Genomic DNA, 21,041 nt, shown 5'->3' on the forward strand with positions numbered 1-21,041 from the left:
GGTAGGTCTGAAAATGCACAAGTGATGACACTTTTCCCCAAAACTGCCTTTGTCTATTCTAATATATGCCAAAGGCCGAAATGGAACTGGTACAACCACTATTGTCAACAGATTGAGAAAGCTAGGAGACATGTGAATAAATCTGTTTCTGCCTTTCTCCGAGACTATCGAATGGGGTCCATCTACCACAACAATCTACGTTTCAATATGCATGACATCTGTAGGAGAGACAGTGTACATTTTACAAATGAGGGTAACATAATCTTCCTCTTGAACTTCAGACTCTGCATTGGTACTTACTTGTAGGTACTAAAATCTCCCAATAAACACAAGGGCTCTTTTAGAGCCACCCAACATCTAAACACATACACTTCATAAATATCTGAAAATGTTTCTTCTTTTTCTTCCTTCAGTAGGCTTATGTGATGACTTCCAAACTTCGCACCGTACGTCATCCATACGGACTGTGGGAAGAGCCCCAAGACCTCCACGGTCCCAGCCGGCTCCCCACTTCCTGCGGGAACCGGCATTGCTTTTCGTCACAGAGAGCAGCTTACATGCTTCCATTCTACTTTCAAATATGATTTCCACAGTTATACATTTTATAAAATAATATAGTACTGCACGCTAAAGGAGAAAAGTCAGCACAAATATGATAAAATAGAAAATAGAGAAAAAAATACTTCTACACTCAACAAACTCGTAAGCAGAGTATACAGTTTAATTTAAAAACACCCTACCACAACTGATTTTTGAAATGCATTATGCAATAAAATGCGTCACAAAATAGGCTACATACATGGTGACTGCATCGTAACGTCACATAGAAAAAGAAAGCCACTCTTACGCTACCAGGAAAACACAACAACAGTACAAGGCCCAAATTTCCATTGCAAAGATTTCTTAGTTGAAAGTCTAGTTTTCAGATCGACACACACACTCCCTCATGGCTGGTATACACCCACACCACACCCATTCAGCGTATCCGTCACTACACACGTGACCCTATGTATAAAAAAGATGAAGCGCACATGTTGTACGCCAGATAGAGTTATTCCCAAAGCACCGAACAAGGGGCCCACTACTATTTGCGTGGCCTCTTTGAACACTGAGTTAGTGGTGCCCGAAGCACTGAGCGGGTGAAGAACGTGCAATGATGATGGGAGCATGAGTATGTCATAGAGATATCAAGACTCAGCACCATATATGAGACTTCTTTGTTGGAGATCGGGACTAAATCATGAAGAAGGTATCTTTCCCAAGGAAAGGTGAGCAGTGAGACTTGAGTATTATTATTATTATTATTATTTATTGAACTTGTATTGCGCACAGCTACCCGCAGTGGGTTTCCCGGCGCCAGGGACAGACTGGAGAAGAAAACAAGCAGGAGCCGAGAGAAAAGAAAAACAGAACCGAGGAACCTAAAACACATGAGTACACATCGGAAGGAGTCAAAGGGTTGTAGCTGACTACATACAAAAATGCGACAGTATTTTAGACAAACGCACTCCTACATAATGTATTAGTTTAATTTTTTTTCAAAATAGCAGTAACGTTTTTATAATCGCTGAAATGTCCAGAATATATTCATAATACAAACAGTTCTTAGAAATGCAACAATGAACGCCTATAAAAGCGCAATATTATCTAACTCCAAATTAATATAGCAACAATTACCAATCGTAACATCTTTCTTTTAATATCTTTTAGATGTACAGCTTCACAATGGATTATGTAACAAGGACAATGGCAATAGCACAAGGTGAGCAAAGAAGCTTGTTTCTGAAACAACAACAAGTTATCTGTGAAAAGAGAGAATGTGTGGTATGCAGCAGACGCGCCAAACACACATTGGGCTAATGGGGCTTCAGCTAGGATGAGATAGCTTCCTGGGCCCACACTCAGTCACACCCGAGTACGTCACAGGTCTTTTAAAGTAATTTTGCTTGTTAATGAGGCTTTGATATCCCCCCGCTTGCAGCCCCTGCAGCTCCACTCTTCTTTTTGCTTGAACTTAACCCCCCCCAAATTTTTTCTAGCCCAACCCCCGATATTTTTGACTGTGGTTGCGCCTCTGGTTTCAGGTACCCCCTCTCCTGTTGTGTGTGTCTCTCCCACGTTTTAATGTTCGATTTTCTCTTTCTCTTTCTTACTCTCTCACATTGTTTCTCTTTCATTTTTAAAGTTTTGGATGCTGCTATCTACACTCTGCTGTATACAACCTTATCTGAATTGAAATGATTGACTCTCTTGATTACAGTGAAAGCTTCTTCCACACGTAGAGCACCATCTTTGAATCATGCCAATGGCACTAGGTGACAAAGAATGATCTTTTCCAAAACAACAACAAACTATCTGTGAAAGGACAGAGTGGGTATTCTGCAGCAGCTTGACTGTGCAGAAATCTATAATTACCTCCAAGCAGTGACAACAGATAGGTTACAACAGTCTGAGAAACAGATCTACAAGCTTATTGCGCCACTTTTGTGTCACTTTTAACATGGGAAAAGTGGCGCAAGCAGCTGGTAAATCTGCTTCTCACTTTTCAAGAAAAAATCTCAACTCCAGACTCTGCGAGACACTTTTAATGTTCTTTTCTCTCTCTTTCTCTCTCTCGCTCTCTATGACATAATTTCTCTTTCTCTTTTAAAGTTATGGACACTGCTGTCTGCTTTGACGTGTAGAACAACAGTTGAACTCAAGTTGCGAATTCCACTGGCCGCAGTGTTTAAAGAAGGGTAAGCACAGAGGCATAGATATACAATGCCTTCATTACAATGCATTAGAAATAAGTCGGCATATTTACAATTCCCGTTGTGCCACTTTTGTGTCAGTAACGCAGTAGGCACTTCCATAAACACACCACTTGAACGCAAGACTATAACAGAACTAAAATGCACTAGGCACACTGCACAAGTAAAACTGTAGTATTACCTTTATTTGTCAAAGGAGAGAGTGGGTAAAGTGTAGCAGCTTCACTGTGTAAAATGTATAATTACCTCCGAGCAGTGACAACAGATAGGTTACAACAGTCTGAAAAACTGATCTACAAGCTTATTACGCCATTTTTGTGTAACTTTTAACATGGGAAAAACGTCCTGGTATTCCTGATAACACTGCGGTAGTACCACCACCTTCTTGGCTGCCATGGCGACACAGTATGAATTCAGCAAGGCTATCACCTGTGTATCTGTTTCTATAGAGATATGTTCCTTACAGCGAGGGTCTAAAAACTGTAAGGTCTTCTTCCTCCAGTGTACAGAGGGATTGTGGTGGCTTAGCCAGGGCATACCCAATATAACTTCGTACGGAGGTGCTTCTATGATATTCAAAGTTAACTCTTCTCGATGAGTACCCCCACTTACTGACACTGATAGAACTACTTTTTCTGTCTGTTCAGTTATAAGACCTGACTTTAGCAGTTTACCATCCACCGCCCACACTTCTTCAGGACAATCTCTAAGCACTCTATGTAGAGCCAAAATGGATATCAACCCGCTGTCCACAGTTACCTGTGGCTCCTGAATCAATCATTACCATCACTTGATGTACCAGATCCAATGTTTCTCGGGTCATGGGGAGCACTATGTGAGATTCATGATCCTGAATATTTGTGGCAGAAAGGGAAGGGATCTTCCAGTTAGCATCTTCTCTGACCACCTGAGGTGCGTCTTCGGTAGTAACAGAAGACACAGCCGCTCTCTTTTCCTCGCCCAGTTCCCTGAGTTCCTTGGTTTCATGGTACATTCTTTCACATAATGTCCCTTCTTCCCACAGTACATGCACAAACCCAAGGCCCTGCGGCTCTCTCGTTCGGCCCTAGATAAGGGTGCTCTAACAGCTCCTATTTCCATAGGTTCGCTGCCAGTATCGGTAGGGTTACCTGTCTTACGTGGGTAGTATTCAGTTCTGTAATAACCCCTCTCTGCCATATGTCTGTCTCCCCCTCTCTCCGTTAGCCTCCCATCTAACCTTAGGGAAAGGCTTATCATATCAGAACAAGTGAGGGGTTGAGGATCTATTTGAGCTATGATATCTTTCAAGCCCTCTTGCAGAACCCTGGTAATACAGTGACATCCTCTTCTCCTCCAGCCATGTCGTTTCAGCCACCAACCTATTAAAGGTTGTAAGATAAGACACCAAATCCTGTCTCCCCTGTTTCAATTCTAGCAATTCTCGGTCAGCGCTGAAGGTGGTGGCCCTTCTATCAAATACCTTCTCAAATTCAGCACGGATTGCCGTCCAATTGGATAAAATGGCATCGTCATTATGTACCAACAGCACCACCCAATTGGCAGCTTTGCCACTCAAATAAGATATTGCAAAAGCCACTCTAGAATGATTGGAAGGGAAAAACGAGGGTTTGCAGGAAAAATGCATCATGACTTAAGTCAAAAACACCTGGGTCTTTGACGACTCTCCTGAATACCTTTCAGAATTTGCCAAAGGAATGGGAGGGGATACGGTGACCTGTATTTGAGGGGCAGCAGTGGAGGCATCAAAGGAATTTCTAGACAACTTGTCCACCTTCTCCCTCAAGGCTGATGTCTCAGCCTTAGAGGAAATCAATTCCTGCTGCACTAACACCAAAGCCTGAAGGACATCGTCCATGGTAGCCATGGCCCCTCAACCTACCGGATCGGGTGGAGCTCTATTCTTGGGCGCCTTATTCTGTCAGGAATACACTCCACGGGATCCGGTTGATGCTCATAAGGGTCCACCTCCTAATGTTACCAACTCCCTGATCTTAGAATACAGGGATTTCGAAACATTAAGCGAGGGAAAAAAGGGAAGGGGAAGGAACTGCTGGGACAAAGGCTCTGAAATGACATAAAGATAAAGACACGGTTATGCAATGCCTGTAACTACTCTCATGAATTCTCGCTATTTATAGTGTACAGAACAGCCATAACACACCTCCAACCTAGAACCAGCAGTTCAGGAATAAATCAAATAATACACAAGACAGTTCTCCCCTTCTTTCTGGAAAAAAGGGGAATCAGTTTTCAGATAAGGATGAGGCTCCTAATAATTCATAGAACTATAGAGATTTGGCATGAGCACAGATCATCTCCATATACTTACAGTCTCCAATATTATGTTCCTGGAATATTGTATCATCATATTCCTGTAATAGCATAGTACTTGAATTCCCAACTCAAGAAAGATCAGGTTACATCCGGTAGAACGTAGTGGCCACCACAGTTCTCCTTTGTAATAAACAATATAAGGACATCCAAGGCCAAACGGCAGCAAGTGGTCAATCAACACACCTTGCTCCGCTGGATTCGTTGAAAGAATAATCCATGAACTGCAACGAGTGGTAAACATACTCACAGCGTTCAGCTCTACTGTAGGAAGAGAATAGCATCACGGCAGCATGTGGCACCCACCACTATGCTCCGCAAATAATCCATGATGCCACAGAAGTATTAAACGGTAACGCTTGGTCCGCCGACCCACCACGTTTCGTTATGCCAAACAAAAGCGCCTCCGCGCTGAAGCCAGATAGCAAGGAGAAAAAACAGCAGGCAACTCAGTTTCTACACGGAAACGCGTGGTCAACCGACTCACTGCATTCCGTGCAACGACGATGGTGCGGCCACGTAGGTGACTCACCACGCCTCTGCTAGTGCAGCGCCTGACCACTGGAAATCACTGGAACCTTACCGGAAGAACAAAGATCAGAGAGGCCAGCTCCCCGAGACGTTGGCAATGAACAGGACAGGAAACAAACAGAATAACGCGCACGCGCTACAGCGCTTGATATCATTAAGTACCTCCCACTACAGGAGGCTCATGGGAGTTGCAGTCCTTAGGCGCTAGGTCAGAGCCTACGTACGTGAATCCTGACAGCAAGGGCACTCCAGTACGTAGATGGTGAAATCACTATTACAATTGATTGATTGAGTGATGGTCCTTTTCTTCTTCATGACAGTTAAATAATCCTTGCAATTCTTCTCATTGTGGCAAGCTTTGCATGAGTCGCAGGTTGTAAAACCATTTGGAATCCTCAACCATTGACTATTGGATTCTTCTCTGGGATAACTTTGAACTAGGCGATCCCTCAGGGATCTCGCACGTTTAAAGGTGACATGGGGAGCTGCCCCTATCTGTTGACCTATTATGGGATCTGCCTCCAGCAAATTCCAATGTTTTCTCATCATTTTCTTTAATGATCAAGAAACTCTGCTGTATTGTTGTAAAAATGTGCGTTTCCATACTAGTATCGATGCCCGGATGGCTGGCGCAAGTCGCCTATTAGTTCCCATTCTGAATAGTTACCAAAATAAAGAGACGGGCGCTGGGAGCAGGAATCACAAGAACAGAATTTATTTCTCATGAGGAGAGCCTGTCATTTCAGACACGAAACAAAGTGTCATCGGGAGGTGCTCTAACAAGTGAGCTGAGACTCCGTCTTTTATACCTTACAAAACACTTGGCATTACAATCACAGCATTGTGAAACAAAGAAAAGACATCCCCATAATCCTCGTGTCAATCCTACCCCACATGTGTTCACAATAGGGACCCTTGACCTGCTGATAAGAGGGGAGGGCAATCACGCAGCTGAGTGTTCCGTCAACTGTTTAGGATGTGTGCGCCTGATCATAGCCCAGGGGGTGGGGTGGCCAGGATCAATAGTGGGTCCTTTGAAGAGGAGTGACTTCATACAAAAAAAGGGCAGTAAATGGTATCTCCTGGCTTTAGGCGAAGGCCTCGGACATGTGTGGTCAGTCGGACTCGGGGGAAGGGGTCATCAAAGGAGTAGTATTCATGCCGCGTGGACAATTGAGTGCGGAGGGAGGGCTTGTCAATAGAGGGGAATTCATGGAAGGAAAGGAGGTGTTGGTCAGGCGCGGCCGTGACTACCAAGGACAGGGTCTTGCAGAAGAAGGTTTATGACTTGCCCGTGTGAGGGAGAAGGGGAAGGGGGAGCCAGGGTGTGCACAGGGACAGAGTCGCACAGAGAGAGAGGTCTTATGACTCATGCATGAGAGAGCGGTGGTAGTCAGGTGCAGCTGGGGAGGGCTATGTCAGCTGAGGCGAAGGATGCCTCTTCAAGAGGGAATGGGGGGTTTGCGTGGGTCAAGCAGAAGGGCTGCCTTTCAGGGCAGGGTCGCGCAGAGGGAGAGGGTTTCATGGTTTATGCATGTGAGAGAGAGGGGGGGGTTTCAAATACGCGCAGAGAGGAAGCCGGTGTTTCTAATCTTAGGCGGGCAAAAGGCTAGGGTGCCTAAAATGGCTGTCATGTACACATGGGTACAGGCCTTTGCTGACAGAGTGATGCAGTCAATGCTTTACGGTATTCATGGTGCATGCAGGGAGAGGGGTGGGAAAAGGGAAATGAACGTTGCTTATGTACATCAATATTTCTAATTTTCTACAGTCGCCCCTTTTTACATAGCAAAGTTCATTTTCGTAATCGATGAGGGTACATATAAACAGGTGCGGTCGAAGAATTAGCATTTGTCAATACTAACATATGGCATATAATCATGGACAGTTGATGTGTTTGGCAGAATGCAGCACATAGGAGATTACATTTGTCGAGTTCCTGTTATTTCAAAGCACTACATAGCATAAATGTTTCTGACTTAAAAATGTGACCAATGAACATTTTGACCAAGTAGTTGAGGGCGGAATTCAGTTCAATACACAAGATCTCTTCGTCACAGTGTCTTTTTAGTAGTGAGCCATCACTGGTAGGCTCTAGTCCGTGTCCTTTTGTTGGCGCTGTTGAGCACCGGCGGTGGAGCTATAGGTCCAGCTCGGATTTATCCTTACACGTTGCAGGGTGCGGTCAGTCCTCTGCTGTTAGATCACAGTCCTGTTTCCTAAACAATCCGTTTGGCGGCGCCTTATGCTCGGCACCTATATTTCCGTGGCAACACCCTATTCCCATTTGAATGCAGTTCTTCCTTTTCACAACAAGTCACGGGGAAAAGAGGGTGCGTGTGGTTCAAATAGTCGATAGGAGAGAGAGTGGGGTTGGGTCAGAGTTCCTGGGACACACACAAGGGACCAGGGGAGCAAAGGATAACAAGCAGGCAGGCCCATCAATCGGGCCCAAAGAAGGGGGACGGAGACTCCAGGCACACGTGGGTTTAGCAGACAGCATTTTCCACGTTTGAAATTGCTGTCTCGTCCCGTATCTTGTTGCTCTGCAGCTCCACCTTTGGTCGAGGTCGCATGTATCTCAAGATCTGCAGCCAGGCACGTCCGACCCTTCTCCTCCGGTGATCGCAAATCTTTGAATAGGTACAAAACAAGTTTTTAGAGAACTGACAGAAGAAGTCATTTATGCAGGTGAATTCCTCCCTCAATCCTGCGCACTTGGGAGATACGCTCATCGGCCACAGTCAGAGGTCTATTACCAAGCAGTACATATGTCAACATTCCTACTGTGTTCATGCCAAGGGTATTCATCGTCTATTCATGACATAAATTTATAGAAATAATATTCCCATCAACTGCGCATTTCATCAATTTCAACATTTTGGAACTTCCAGTGTAGACTTGCCTTTCAAACCCAAGCCTTTATCAGTCTAACATTTCCCTTCAAGGCTGGCTAACCCTTCCAAACAGGGCGGGGGCGCCATCATCGAGAGTCAGGAAAAACAGGTTTTTCTCGAGGGACGACAGTTACTCATGGTCATCATGTTTATATCCGGGACAGCAGCTGGGGTCTATCAAATGGGGCGGGGATGCTTCGGGCGCTCGCGCTTGGGTGCAAAAAGAAGGGGGGGGTAATCTGGGTGTTGGGGGTCAAGCTGGACGTTGGCGTTCGTCTCTGATGAACAGAAAAATAAGGTGCCATTGACATACAGTTCCCCTATAAAGGCCAGATTGGGGGACATTAGTCGTCTTACCTGTCCTTTCCTTCTCAGCCAATTCGAGTTCATTCATTTTGCGGAAAGGAGAGGTAGTAATATGGCAATATACAATCATTTTAGTTTTCGGTCAATTTCGCTGAACGCCTTCGCGTTCAATAACTATCCAATCAGACTGGTGCCTGCGAGGCACGATTTTACCATAAAAAGGAAGAGGAAATAAGGAGACTCTCATAGAGTGAGAGTCGTCCGCAATCTAAACGAGCCATTTGGTACACGCATGACATGTAGAGAGAGAGAGAGAGAGAGAGAGAGAGAGAGAGTGAAAGGGAGAGTCGTGTACAAAAATAGGTCATTTAGTGCGTTCATAACACAGAACAGTAGGGGGTCAGGTAACGGAGAGACGTAAACAAAGAAAGAACACAAACCCCTACAGTACACACACACACAAACTCAGACGAAGGAAGACAGTACATGTATTACATATATAAGACATTCACAACAAAACAGAAAGCAATAGTTGGCCAACAGGATCTATATTTTTTATATCCTATTTATCTTTTACTATCCTATTTACCTACGTGCTTAGCTCTTTCTACCTTTCCCTCCTTTTCCCTCCTTTTCCCTCTCGCTTGTTATCTCTTCGAGCGCTCTCAATGGCCAATACTCACACCTTGGTTAGTCGATCAGAAATGAACCTGGTCGCGCTATTTACCCATGGTTGGATTTTAAACCATTCTCCAGTTTCTTCCTTTGGTGGGAAGTTCTTCAGGCTGAGGCAACGGCAAGTATTGATCGGGAGAACAGTCGGACAGCTTGGCTAGGTCTATAAGAGTGTGAGAAGGGGGGGGGCAGTACATTTTGAACATCCGCAACATTTCTAACTTCCCAGATGGGTGCAGTTGTGGTAACCCTTACCCGTGTACCTTTCTTTTGACCTTTCCCTACCTAGTCAAACGTCTAGTTACATTCTCTAACGTGTTATTTCGAGCCAATTTTCGTCATACAGTACCCGTCAAGTCTCTATGTCAGTCCATCCTCCCAGTCGCTATGTTCTAAGGAGGAACAGTCATGTTAAGTCTACGTCTTTTAAAAACTTATCGTCATGAGGCCCATGCTCATATTTCCTTCTTCCCTTTTTCGTCGGTGGTTCGATCATCGTCCTCCCATACTTCAGCCGATGTTCTAACGCGACCTGCAGAAGGGCGGAGAAAGAAGGGGGGGTGGGGGCAGCATTCAAACCACATCAGCATGCAGTAATCCGGAAATGTTTTTACCTACCACATACTCGTCCTATCTCCACGTAGTGCATTTCTTTGCCATCTCGGCGTTTAAGCCTAGAGGGACCAGAAATGTCAGATAGATAATCATTGACGGTCTGCGTATCTACATGAGTTACTTGGTCGTAACCCCTTTCGGTTGGGTGCAAGGGTGGCGGTCAGGTGGCATTTCTGTGGTGTCGCTTTAAGGCTTCTAAAACACTTTTCCGGCTGCCTGTGACACATAATGTAGCTGCTAAATATCGGGTCCTTTTTGACCTTCAGTCTTCATCATACTTTCTCGTTGCTCATAGTAGTAATACATTCAAAACTCATTAATGCAACCGCTACAACTATGCTTTCTTTTTCAAAAAATACCTTTAATAAAAAGTGCTGGTGTATAGATACAGGCCTACAACCCAGTGGACCGGCCACGGAGCAGATTGGAACTGTACATAAGAAGAACGAAGTTGGTGGCAGTTCATTGCATAAAGTGCAGCAGTGCAATAAAATCGTATCGAACTTTACTACAGAGCAAGCATGATGCATATCAAGAATTCAGGTTTTCAATTAATTCATTAATTCATTATCCAGATGCTCGTTCACTGTCTAAATTACACCAATTCATTGTTCCCATTCATAATTAGTACCCACCCTAAATCAGTTCATTGTCCAAACACATGATCAATATCTGTATTGCTTTCTTCTCTAAGCACATAATCACTATCCATCTTATCGACTTTCATTGTCCAAAAATGCATACATATCTCAGAGCATCAATATTCGAGCAATCCAGGTGAACAGGGAGTTCGAAAGTTTTTGTTTCGTGTATCGGCGCCATTTTGGGCGAGGTCAGGCAGGTTCCGGTATAGTCAGAATGTCTCCAATGACTCATGGTTGGACCAGAACCCTCCGTTGGCAAATTCAAAAAGTTTTTCGCAATGTGGTAACAGTCTAACAAATGGACCATCAGTCAAAGAGTGGGGAGGGCAACAACAATTTTCCTACCGGGTCATTCTGGTGTTCCACCGGAACTGAACAAGTCTGTACCTTGGCTATGTTTTAGCCATTTCCAAACTTAGGCTGGCGCCGGCAGGAGTGTGTCGATGTCGCGGGTCCCAGTGAGGGGGACGGGGGCACCCATGCAGAGGGGTCGGGGGGCCCCCCCGGCTCTCATAGAATCTTCAAAGTTGAGGAGAGAAGGCATGGGGCGTGTGCCCGCCCCGGGCAAAAGATCGTTTTTCGATGTGGACCCTCTTTAAGTAAGAGCGTTGGGGTGTCGCTGGAAGCCTCCACCTGGAGGGAGGTGGGGGAGGCTCGTTCGCGCCACCTCCCCCTTCCAGCGACCCTTCGCCGATCCTCGGCTCCGCCGTTTCGATATTGGCCGTGCCGGCTATTGAAGATGGGGGGGGGGTCGGTGGCTGAGGCAAGACAGCCCCCCCCCCCCCTTTTGGACATGTGGCGGGACTACCTCCAACTCTCCAGGGGTGGACATGTGGCGGGACTACTTGCGCTTGTCCAGGCGTCGGCATGTGGCGGGACTACTTGCGCTTGTCCAGGCATCGGCATGTGGCGGGACTACCTGAAACTATCCAGGAATTTGACATGTGGCGGGACTACCTGTAGGCGCCGCCGTCCTCGCTTTGGCTTCGGCCTTCTTTGCGGGCCGGACCAGGCGAGAGACAGAGGGGGGGGGTGGTCGGTGGCTGAGGCAAAACAGCCCCCCCGTGGCCTGCAGGGCCGCAGAAGAGGAGAGAAGGAGAGGCCATCACGGTTTTCTGGGCCGTCCGCCCCACAGCCTCCCCTTCCGACTGCGGCCAGGCGAGCCCCGCATGCCTCGAGGCCTCGCCTACCGGATGGGCGTAACAGCGGACCTGTTGCACTTCGGGAGTTTCCGGAATGGGGGTAGGTACCTATTGATTTGTATCTATTTCATGTGGCCGTTATTTGGGCGTGGTGGGCAATGAGGCAGACATGTTTAGGGCAGGAATGGGCAACGGAACCTAGCTACCTCGTGGCTTGCCTTGGTGTCAAGCTTGTCTTCCCTCGCCGTTTTTATGTTTCTTATTACGGGTTATTTCTAACGTTTCTTATTTTATTTTTAGCGAAGTTGATAACTCCTCAGTGGCCTACTGATTTCGCTCAACTCCTTTTCTTGTATTTTTATGCCATAACCTATTATAAGTTATAGCGACTAGTCCACACTTAATGAACATGTCCTTATTAGGTGTGCCCTCCAGTGGAGCTGGATGGTTCATCTCTAATAAGCGGTCCGGGCTAAACAGGCTACCAATCAGTGGGGAGAAGATAGGCATGACGGATTACAACGGGGACAAAGGTCTGCACTACCTATCTTATCACGGCGGGCAAAGACTAGACAGAATATTTCTATTCTCCGTTGTTTGCAGGCGGTGAATACCTCAAAAGAACCAATACCGAACACTTAATGTACGGTCAATCAAACAATCAGTGGGGAGAATAAGTAGGTACGACGTGTTAAAGGTTTGCGTTACCTACCTTTTCGCTACCTACAAAGAGAGACCTTGTTCTTCCCTGTTTGTAGACAGAGAATCTCCAGACAATAATCCACGAACAATAGTTCGGGAAACAGTGGGGGAGGAAGATAGGCACGACGGATTACAATGGGGACAAAAGTCTGCATTACCTATCCTTCACTGCTTGCAAAGGGAGAGCCTGTTGTTTCTCCGTTTGCAGACGGTGAATCTCCAGAGGTACCAACAAAAGAGTAATACTAGTATTATCCAAACCAAACAATTAATTCACAATTTGTCGCATTTACGCGACCTTACCCCGACCGGACCGTGTGGGCAGTTCTTCGCCTTCCTCCTTCCAGTGCCCGATCGTTCTCTTACTCCATGATTTTACCGCAGCAGTCCTGTGGGATTCCAGTCAGGACAGTGGGTCACTCAAGAGAGGTCCGTTCAGAATTGGTGAAGTTCGTTCAATCGGCAGCCGGACGAGGGCCCTCTCAAGGCAGGTATACTCCGATCATTTAGATGTTCACCTCATCGTCTGGATCTCTCTTATTGGACCTTATGTCACTGATGGACCCCGCGTTGGGACGCCAATTGTAAAAATGTGCGTTTCCATACTAGTATCGATGCCCGGATGGCTGGCGCAAGTCGCCTATTAGTTCCCATTCTGAATAGTTACCAAAATAAAGAGACGGGCGCTGGGAGCAGGAATCACAAGAACAGAATTTATTTCTCATGAGGAGAGCCTGTCATTTCAGACACGAAACAAGGTGTCATCGGGAGGTGCTCTAACAAGTGAGCTGAGACTCCGTCTTTTATACCTTACAAAACACTTGGCATTACAATCACAGCATTGTGAAACAAAGAAAAGACATCCCCATAATCCTCGTGTCAATCCTACCCCACATGTGTTCACAATAGGGACCCTTGACCTGCTGATAAGAGGGGAGGGCAATCACGCAGCTGAGTGTTCCGTCAACTGTTTAGGATGTGTGCGCCTGATCATAGCCCAGGGGGTGGGGTGGCCAGGATCAATAGTGGGTCCTTTGAAGAGGAGTGACTTCATACAAAAAAAGGGCAGTAAATGGTATCTCCTGGCTTTAGGCGAAGGCCTCGGACATGTGTGGTCAGTCGGACTCGGGGGAAGGGGTCATCAAAGGAGTAGTATTCATGCCGCGTGGACAATTGAGTGCGGAGGGAGGGCTTGTCAATAGAGGGGCATTCATGGAAGGAAAGGAGGTGTTGGTCAGGCGCGGCCGTGACTACCAAGGACAGGGTCTTGCAGAAGAAGGTTTATGACTTGCCCGTGTGAGGGAGAAGGGGAAGGGGGGGCCAGGGTGTGCACAGGGACAGAGTCGCACAGAGAGAGAGGTCTTATGACTCATGCATGAGAGAGCGGTGGTAGTCAGGTGCAGCTGGGGAGGGCTATGTCAGCTGAGGCGAAGGATGCCTCTTCAAGAGGGAATGGGGGGTTTGCGTGGGTCAAGCAGAAGGGCTGCCTTTCAGGGCAGGGTCGCGCAGAGGGAGAGGGTTTCATGGTTTATGCATGTGAGAGAGAGGGGGGGGTTTCAAATACGCGCAGAGAGGAAGCCGGTGTTTCTAATCTTAGGCGGGCAAAAGGCTAGGGTGCCTAAAATGGCTGGGTACAGGCCTTTGCTGACAGAGTGATGCAGTCAATGCTTTACGGTATTCATGGTGCATGCAGGGAGAGGGGTGGGAAAAGGGAAATGAACGTTGCTTATGTACATCAATATTTCTAATTTTCTACATTGTGTGATCATTCTGAGTGGTTTACAGATATTGTTGGGGTCCTGGCTAGGTCTGGTCGCCCCTACTTTAAACAACAACCATGTTGAGATTGTCCATCTATTTTGTTCTTAGCTTTTTGTAGTGTCTCTTCCTTGTAGCCTCTCTCCCTGAAACGATTTAGCATGATCTCTTGCTCAGTAAGGAGATTATCATCAGTGTTACAGTTTTGGCGTGCCCTTAGTAGCTCACCATATGGTATGCTTGACACTAAGGAGACTCGATGATGGCTTCCGGCATGCAGCAATACATTGCCTGACATTGTTTTTCGAAAAAGGCGAGTTGTTATTTTGCCATCTTGAATCTCTACTGCTATGTCTAGAAATTCGCAGTACTGGCTACTGATGGTGTGGGTAGACCTTAGATTTAGATTGTTCTTATCCTGAAGACCAATCATCATGTATCCCTCACACCATTCGACATCAAGACATTTATATTCATCTGTGTCTAATAGACCCTGATGATACCACTCCCCCAGTCTTTGGACTTAAAGAAAACAAGAGAAAAACCTAATCAAACCAAATGGGACAATTCATCAAAACATCAACGGGAAGCCATTAATGCTTTGGAAAGAGATTCCTCCATTGTGATCAAGCCCTCCGATAATGGGGGCAATGTAGTCCTTATGGACACGTGTGACTATCGAGCAGAGGCAATGAGCCAACTATCCAAAGAATCATGCTATGAAATCATTAACTGGGAAACATATAAGCAAACTATCCAGCACTACCATGGGTACTTGGGGGAGTGGTATCATCAGCGTCTATTAGACAAAGATGAATATACATTTCTTAGGACTGACAAACCTAGAATACCATGCATTTATTTCTTACCAAAGATCTAGAAAATGCCACTAGACCACCAGGCGCCCCATTGTGTCTTAGAATGGTGGGCTCTTAGAGAATACCTCTATATTTATGGATCTTTTCCTAGCTAAATATGTGCTCAGTTTGAACTCATACTGTAAAGATACAACAGATTTCCTTTGAAGGTTTCATGATGTCCAATGGTGTGAGGGATACATGAGGATCGGTCTTGTTGTATGATCCCTATATACATGTATTGATCAACTAAAGGGGGTAGCAGCCTGCATGTATTTCTCGAAAATGCCACGATGCCCCCTGCATTTACAAACGTAGTATGCACTTCTGCACTACAAAAAATCCCCGCCGCTTTCGCTTGGCTCACAGTTATCACCAAGCTATATGAAATGCATTGCCATGACATGTCTTAGATAGAACAAGAGCTGAAGACTATACCAAAAACATGATACATGACTATGGCTCTTCTTCCTTTTTACTCCACAGAGTGATAATCACAACCCCTTTTCCAAATAAAGAGACGATCACATAAGAAAGACTCATAAGGTATGAAAGCTTCATTTATCTATTGATAGACGTTTCATTTTGCGTCACAAAACGGACACAACCAATGCCTACCATTTTGCATTGCAGAAATTTCCTGGACCAAGTCCTGAGCATAATTACCAACAGAAGCCCCCTGTGGAGAGGCTATACACGTCGTTCTAAAGTAAGGACCAAAGCTTTTATTTCTTACAAACAAACTGACACGCATCCCAAATGGGTCTGATTCAGATAGGTTCTTATGGTTCCTATTTTTATGATTGTTTTCTAGTGAATGAGTGCCACTAATGAGGATATCGGCAAATCATGTGAATTTTTAAGGTAAGAGGGCCGTCGCTACTGGTCTAGAGAGTGTGCAGATAGCAATATTCCTTTTTGTTTTACAGAAATATTTTGAGGTCCTGAAGAGAGTTCCTTCACTAAGGAACTCGAAATGTGTCAACCACCACGTTGTTAGCCCAATCTTTCAAATGTTCAAAGAACCATTTTGAATATTTTCATATGTTTAGATGGCCTATTGGATAAATTAGTGAATGCTTTGTTGAAAGTACACTTTAAGTGTACCATTTGATTTCCACCATATGTGTGGTATTGAGTAATTACCATTTTTGTTTTCCCCATCTTTCCTTCCCACCCTTTCTCACGTTGATCAAAAGACTTGCACATATGAGTATGAATGAAGATGGATGAGTGATTGACAGAATCCTAGTTATAAGTGAACATAAACATTTTTAGATAGGATCCTTTCCCTTTTTCTCTCCAGTGGTTTCTATGTCAGTTTATAATGAAAAAATGTTTTTCTAAATAATATGTGTTGATTTCATAATTTAAATAAAATAGATTGATTTCAATGAACACTTGATTGGAAGAATCAGTTTGAGTCTGTTCTTCATGGTCTAGTTACGAGATGATTAGATGGCAGTAGTGGCAAACTGTTGTTGTTTCTTAGTGTATAAGGCTTGGCCTTACTGCAGATTGGCCATAACCCTTCTTTGGTTTATGCGTTTCTTGAAAAGTAGGCATATCCAACACATTGCACACAACAAAATGCTAGAAACCATAATGCATTTCTGCTTGCAACAAAACATCTTCATTTTTTAAAAAGTGGTGTACCGCCAATGCCCTGGCACCGCGATGGGCACATGTTTTTCCCCCAGCCTGGCGAACCTCTTCCTAGGCTGGTGGGAACAACATGTAGTCTGGACTGAAGTTATGGCCAAATATACTGATCACATACTTTTTTTTTGGTCCTCATACGCCAGAAGATATTCTCAGAGTACCAAGTCCACACCATCCACTACGCAGCAGATGGGCCCCATATTACATGATGATAAACTCTGAAGATCTTAATGGATGCACTTTCTGCAGATACCCTCGAGGTAGAAAGAACAGATGGTCAATTCAGTTCATCTATTTTGGCCGCCACGGAACTGATCCTAGGGTAGTTTATTCTGCGGAAAGGCATAATCCTAGGACGATAGTTCCAACTTATCAAGCCAATTAATGCATGGAATCCAAAAATGTTTCTTCCTCTTCTAATCTGCCCTATCTAAGTTCAGTGTATATTTAATATCCTTGATCCTATCTGGATGGGAAGGTGCAATGTCTTTTACCCAAAGTTTGCAGATTTCTCTGCGGGCAAGAATAATCAAATATAGTGACAATTTATTAATATCTCGAGGGAGTGATTCTTAATTATTGAAAATACCAAAAAATATAAGTGTTACACACACCTGAATGTCAAAATTGAATACTTTTTTCATACCTTCCGATACTGTGGATCAAAACATATGCAAAACGGGGCAGGTTAAAAGATCATCAGCTTTTTCCTGCTTACACTTTGGACAACAGGGGATCGTGCCTTTAGAAAAGTTAGCTAGCTTTGCAGGAGACCAGTATACTCTGTGAAGAGAAAAAAGATGGTTGCGTTTTAAATTGGCGGGAGAGACTGTAGTGTGTAGTAAGTCAAAGGATACTTACCATAACTCCTCCAACTCTGCATCTGGAATGTGCTCTCCCCATAAGTGAACTGGCAAGGTGAAGTCACTGTCATCTGCTTCCAGATTAGTCCAATAGATAATTGCTGTTTTGATCTTCCTGCTCTTCCCCTGAAGTAGATTCTCCAAAACAGTCTTCACTCCAATTTCTAATGCAACCGCCTGGCTCCAGCTTTGAATTTGCAGGTATTTAAACTTTGATAGATTACTCTCATTCAGGATACAGATCTCGCCCCAGCTTAGCAGCGATCCGTCAGGCATCCGCTGACCCTAATATTTTATATCAGCATCCAGAAGGGGTTTTACAAGAGAATCTTTAGTCTATTCCGTAGAACCCGGAGATTCCCAAATAGGAGCCATAGCTGAGTGATATGGAATACTTAAAGATTTCCTTACTCTAGCCCAAGTAAAAGCCATATCCCTTAACATCTTCAGTCAGACCTTCTTGAAGAAGCGCGGATCTCCAAATTTCAGCAGGAAGCCATGAGAGCCCCCTTGAATTTCTGACAACATTATATCAAACATTATGCCTGTTTCTGTGCTATCTGGTTTGTCGAATAGCATTATCACTGCCTTGAGTAACAACGTCCAGGTATAGAGTTTCAAATCTGGGGCACAAAGGCCTCCTTTACTTTTTTTTCTCCGCAATTTCTTCCTGGAGATCCTTATACCCTTCGAGGCCCATCCAAAAGAATTCCATTTAGCTTGTATTTTCCTCAGCGTATCTTCCTTGAAAGCTAACGGAATATTCTGGAATAAATATAATAGTTTGGGGAGCAGCATCATCTTCACAATATTTACTCTCCCTATTAAAGTGAGGCTAAGAAGCGACCAGCTCTTTAAAGATTAATTTAGTTCTCTATCGGTTTTAGTGAGATTTGTATCCGTTAGTCATTCAATATCTTGCGTTATTTGGATCCCTAGGTATCTTATCTCATCTTTCAAGATTAGAATCGAAGTGGTTAAATTCCAGGCCAAACATTTAGACTTAGACTGGTTGATCTGATATCCCGATATTTGGCCAAACTTAGCAGCTGCGCTATAAATTAGGGGAATTGCTTGTGATGGATCTGAAGTATATACCATCATATCGTCAGCATAACGAGACACTTTTTTTCCCAGTTCTTATATTTACATGGTACGATATTATGATCCTGTCTAATTATCTCTGCCAATGGCTCGATATATAAATTAAAAAGCAGGGGTGAGAGGGGGCACCACTGTCTTGTCCCTCTTTGAATATTTATAGGTGCTGAGAGGCCACCATTAATCAGAACTTTAGCTGTGGGAAGTTGGTAAAAAGAGGAGACAGCTTTACAAAAATTCCTGCCCAAGTTGCATCTCTCTAAAACTCTAGCTAGCGTCGAGTGTAATAATCGCCATTGGTATTTTATACAGAGATGCAACATCGATTGCCCCCACTAATGCTTGAGTCAGATCTTTTATGGTGCATCCCTTAACAAATCCCTTTTGATCAGAGTGTAATAGTCTACCAGCTACCCCGTTTAATCTCTCTGCTAAAATCTTAGCAAGAAACTTATAGTCAAGGTTCAGCAGAGAGATTGGCCTATAAGAATCACACTGCGATGCTAGTTTAAGGGGCTTGAGAATAAGAACTACCGTAGCCTTATTCCAAGAAGAGGGGATTTTTTTCCTTCCTCACAGATAGACGAGAAAAGCTTTTGGAGGATGGGAGAAATGACTGAAACTAAAATCTTATATAGTTCGGCCGGTAACCCGTCCGGGCCTGGGGCTTTCCCCTTCTTGGCCGATTCGATTACATCGACCACTTCCTTCAAACTAATGACTCTATTTAGGTTATTAGATACCTCATCCTAAATGTTCAATACTGCATATTGTTCGAGCCATAGTTGGATTAGGTCATCCTGTGGAGATAAGTCTTCTTTATATACCTGCTCGAAATGTTTAAAAAAAGCTACCTCAATGTCAGAGACATTTTCTGAGATCAGACCTGTAGTACCTATCAAAACTCCTTTGATCGCATTCCTACTTTGTTCTGTTTTTGTTTTCCAAGCTATAAGCTTCCCGCTGGCTTCCCCATATTCAAAATGAGCGAGGGAACTGACCTGCCAGTGCTTCCTAAGTCTGGTGTCTAGAATCTCTTCTAATTGTAATTTACACGCTAGAAGTTCTTTCCGTATATTTACTTCCGAAGTTAAATTCGGGGCTAAAAGATCACATTCTAGATTGGTGATTTTTATCTCGATCTCAGATATCAATGCCCTGAACTTTTTTTGCCTTGAGGATTGAATGGCCAAAATCACCCCCCTTAAATAAGCTTTATAGGAGTCCCATACAATTTCAAGTGGGGCAGTTCCTAGATTTAGCTAGAAAAACATTTCCGAATCATCTATCAATTTTTTTACTACCTCCTGCTCCAACAAAATAGTTCGATCCATGGTCCATCTTTTGTTACTTTGTGGCGCCGAAAGTTCAAAACTAGAGAGACTGCTGAATGGTCAGAAAGATGCCCTCCTAGATGATTAACTTCCTTGACCACAGCGCATAGCTCATCTGCAATCAGGAAAAAATCTAATCAGATTTATGTCCCAGTATTTTATTATGAAAAGTAAATTCCTTTTTAGCCCCCCATTTTTTCCTCCAGATATCATTCCAACCCAACTGATGCATAGCATTCATTAGGAGAGATCTCATTTTAGGATTACATATGTACATGTCTTTATATGTTTTATCCATTTGAGGATCTCTAAAGGGGAGAGGGTCCAGCAACTGTAAATTTATATGAAAGAAATGTTATTCTTGCTATGGCCCATCTCCCCTTTTAATCAACTCTTGACTCTTCCAATATAATAGAAGGATTTGCCTTAATCAAAATTGCGACCCCTTTTATAGTTACTTGCTGGGATGTACATATAAGATGTTGAATCCATTTTTTACTTTTGCAGACCTCTCTTAGTTCTTGTTCTGTGGAATGCGTCTCTTGAGGGATAAAAATGTGCTCGGGTACATCTTTCAAGTACTGCAATATTCTCTCTCTTCTATGCTTTACCCTCAAGCCATTCAAATTCCATGTTAGGACCTTCATATACAGATCCTGGGCTACCCTAGCCTGCAACATATCTTCCTTGATAGATGGTGTAGATTATTAAATAACCTAATTTGGCGAATCGTATGTTTTTTGGGTTTTTTTTTCCCCACATGCTCCCCACCCAGTGCCCATCTCCCACCCTACACTATACCTCCCCTTCCTCAACCCCCCCCTCCAATGCTCCCCTGGAGAACCCCCCTTCTTCTTCTTGGCCCTA

The sequence above is a fragment of the Lissotriton vulgaris genome, chromosome 9 (assembly GCF_964263255.1).
Source record: "Lissotriton vulgaris chromosome 9, aLisVul1.2, whole genome shotgun sequence".
In the NCBI taxonomy this organism is placed as follows: Eukaryota; Metazoa; Chordata; class Amphibia; order Caudata; family Salamandridae; genus Lissotriton; species Lissotriton vulgaris.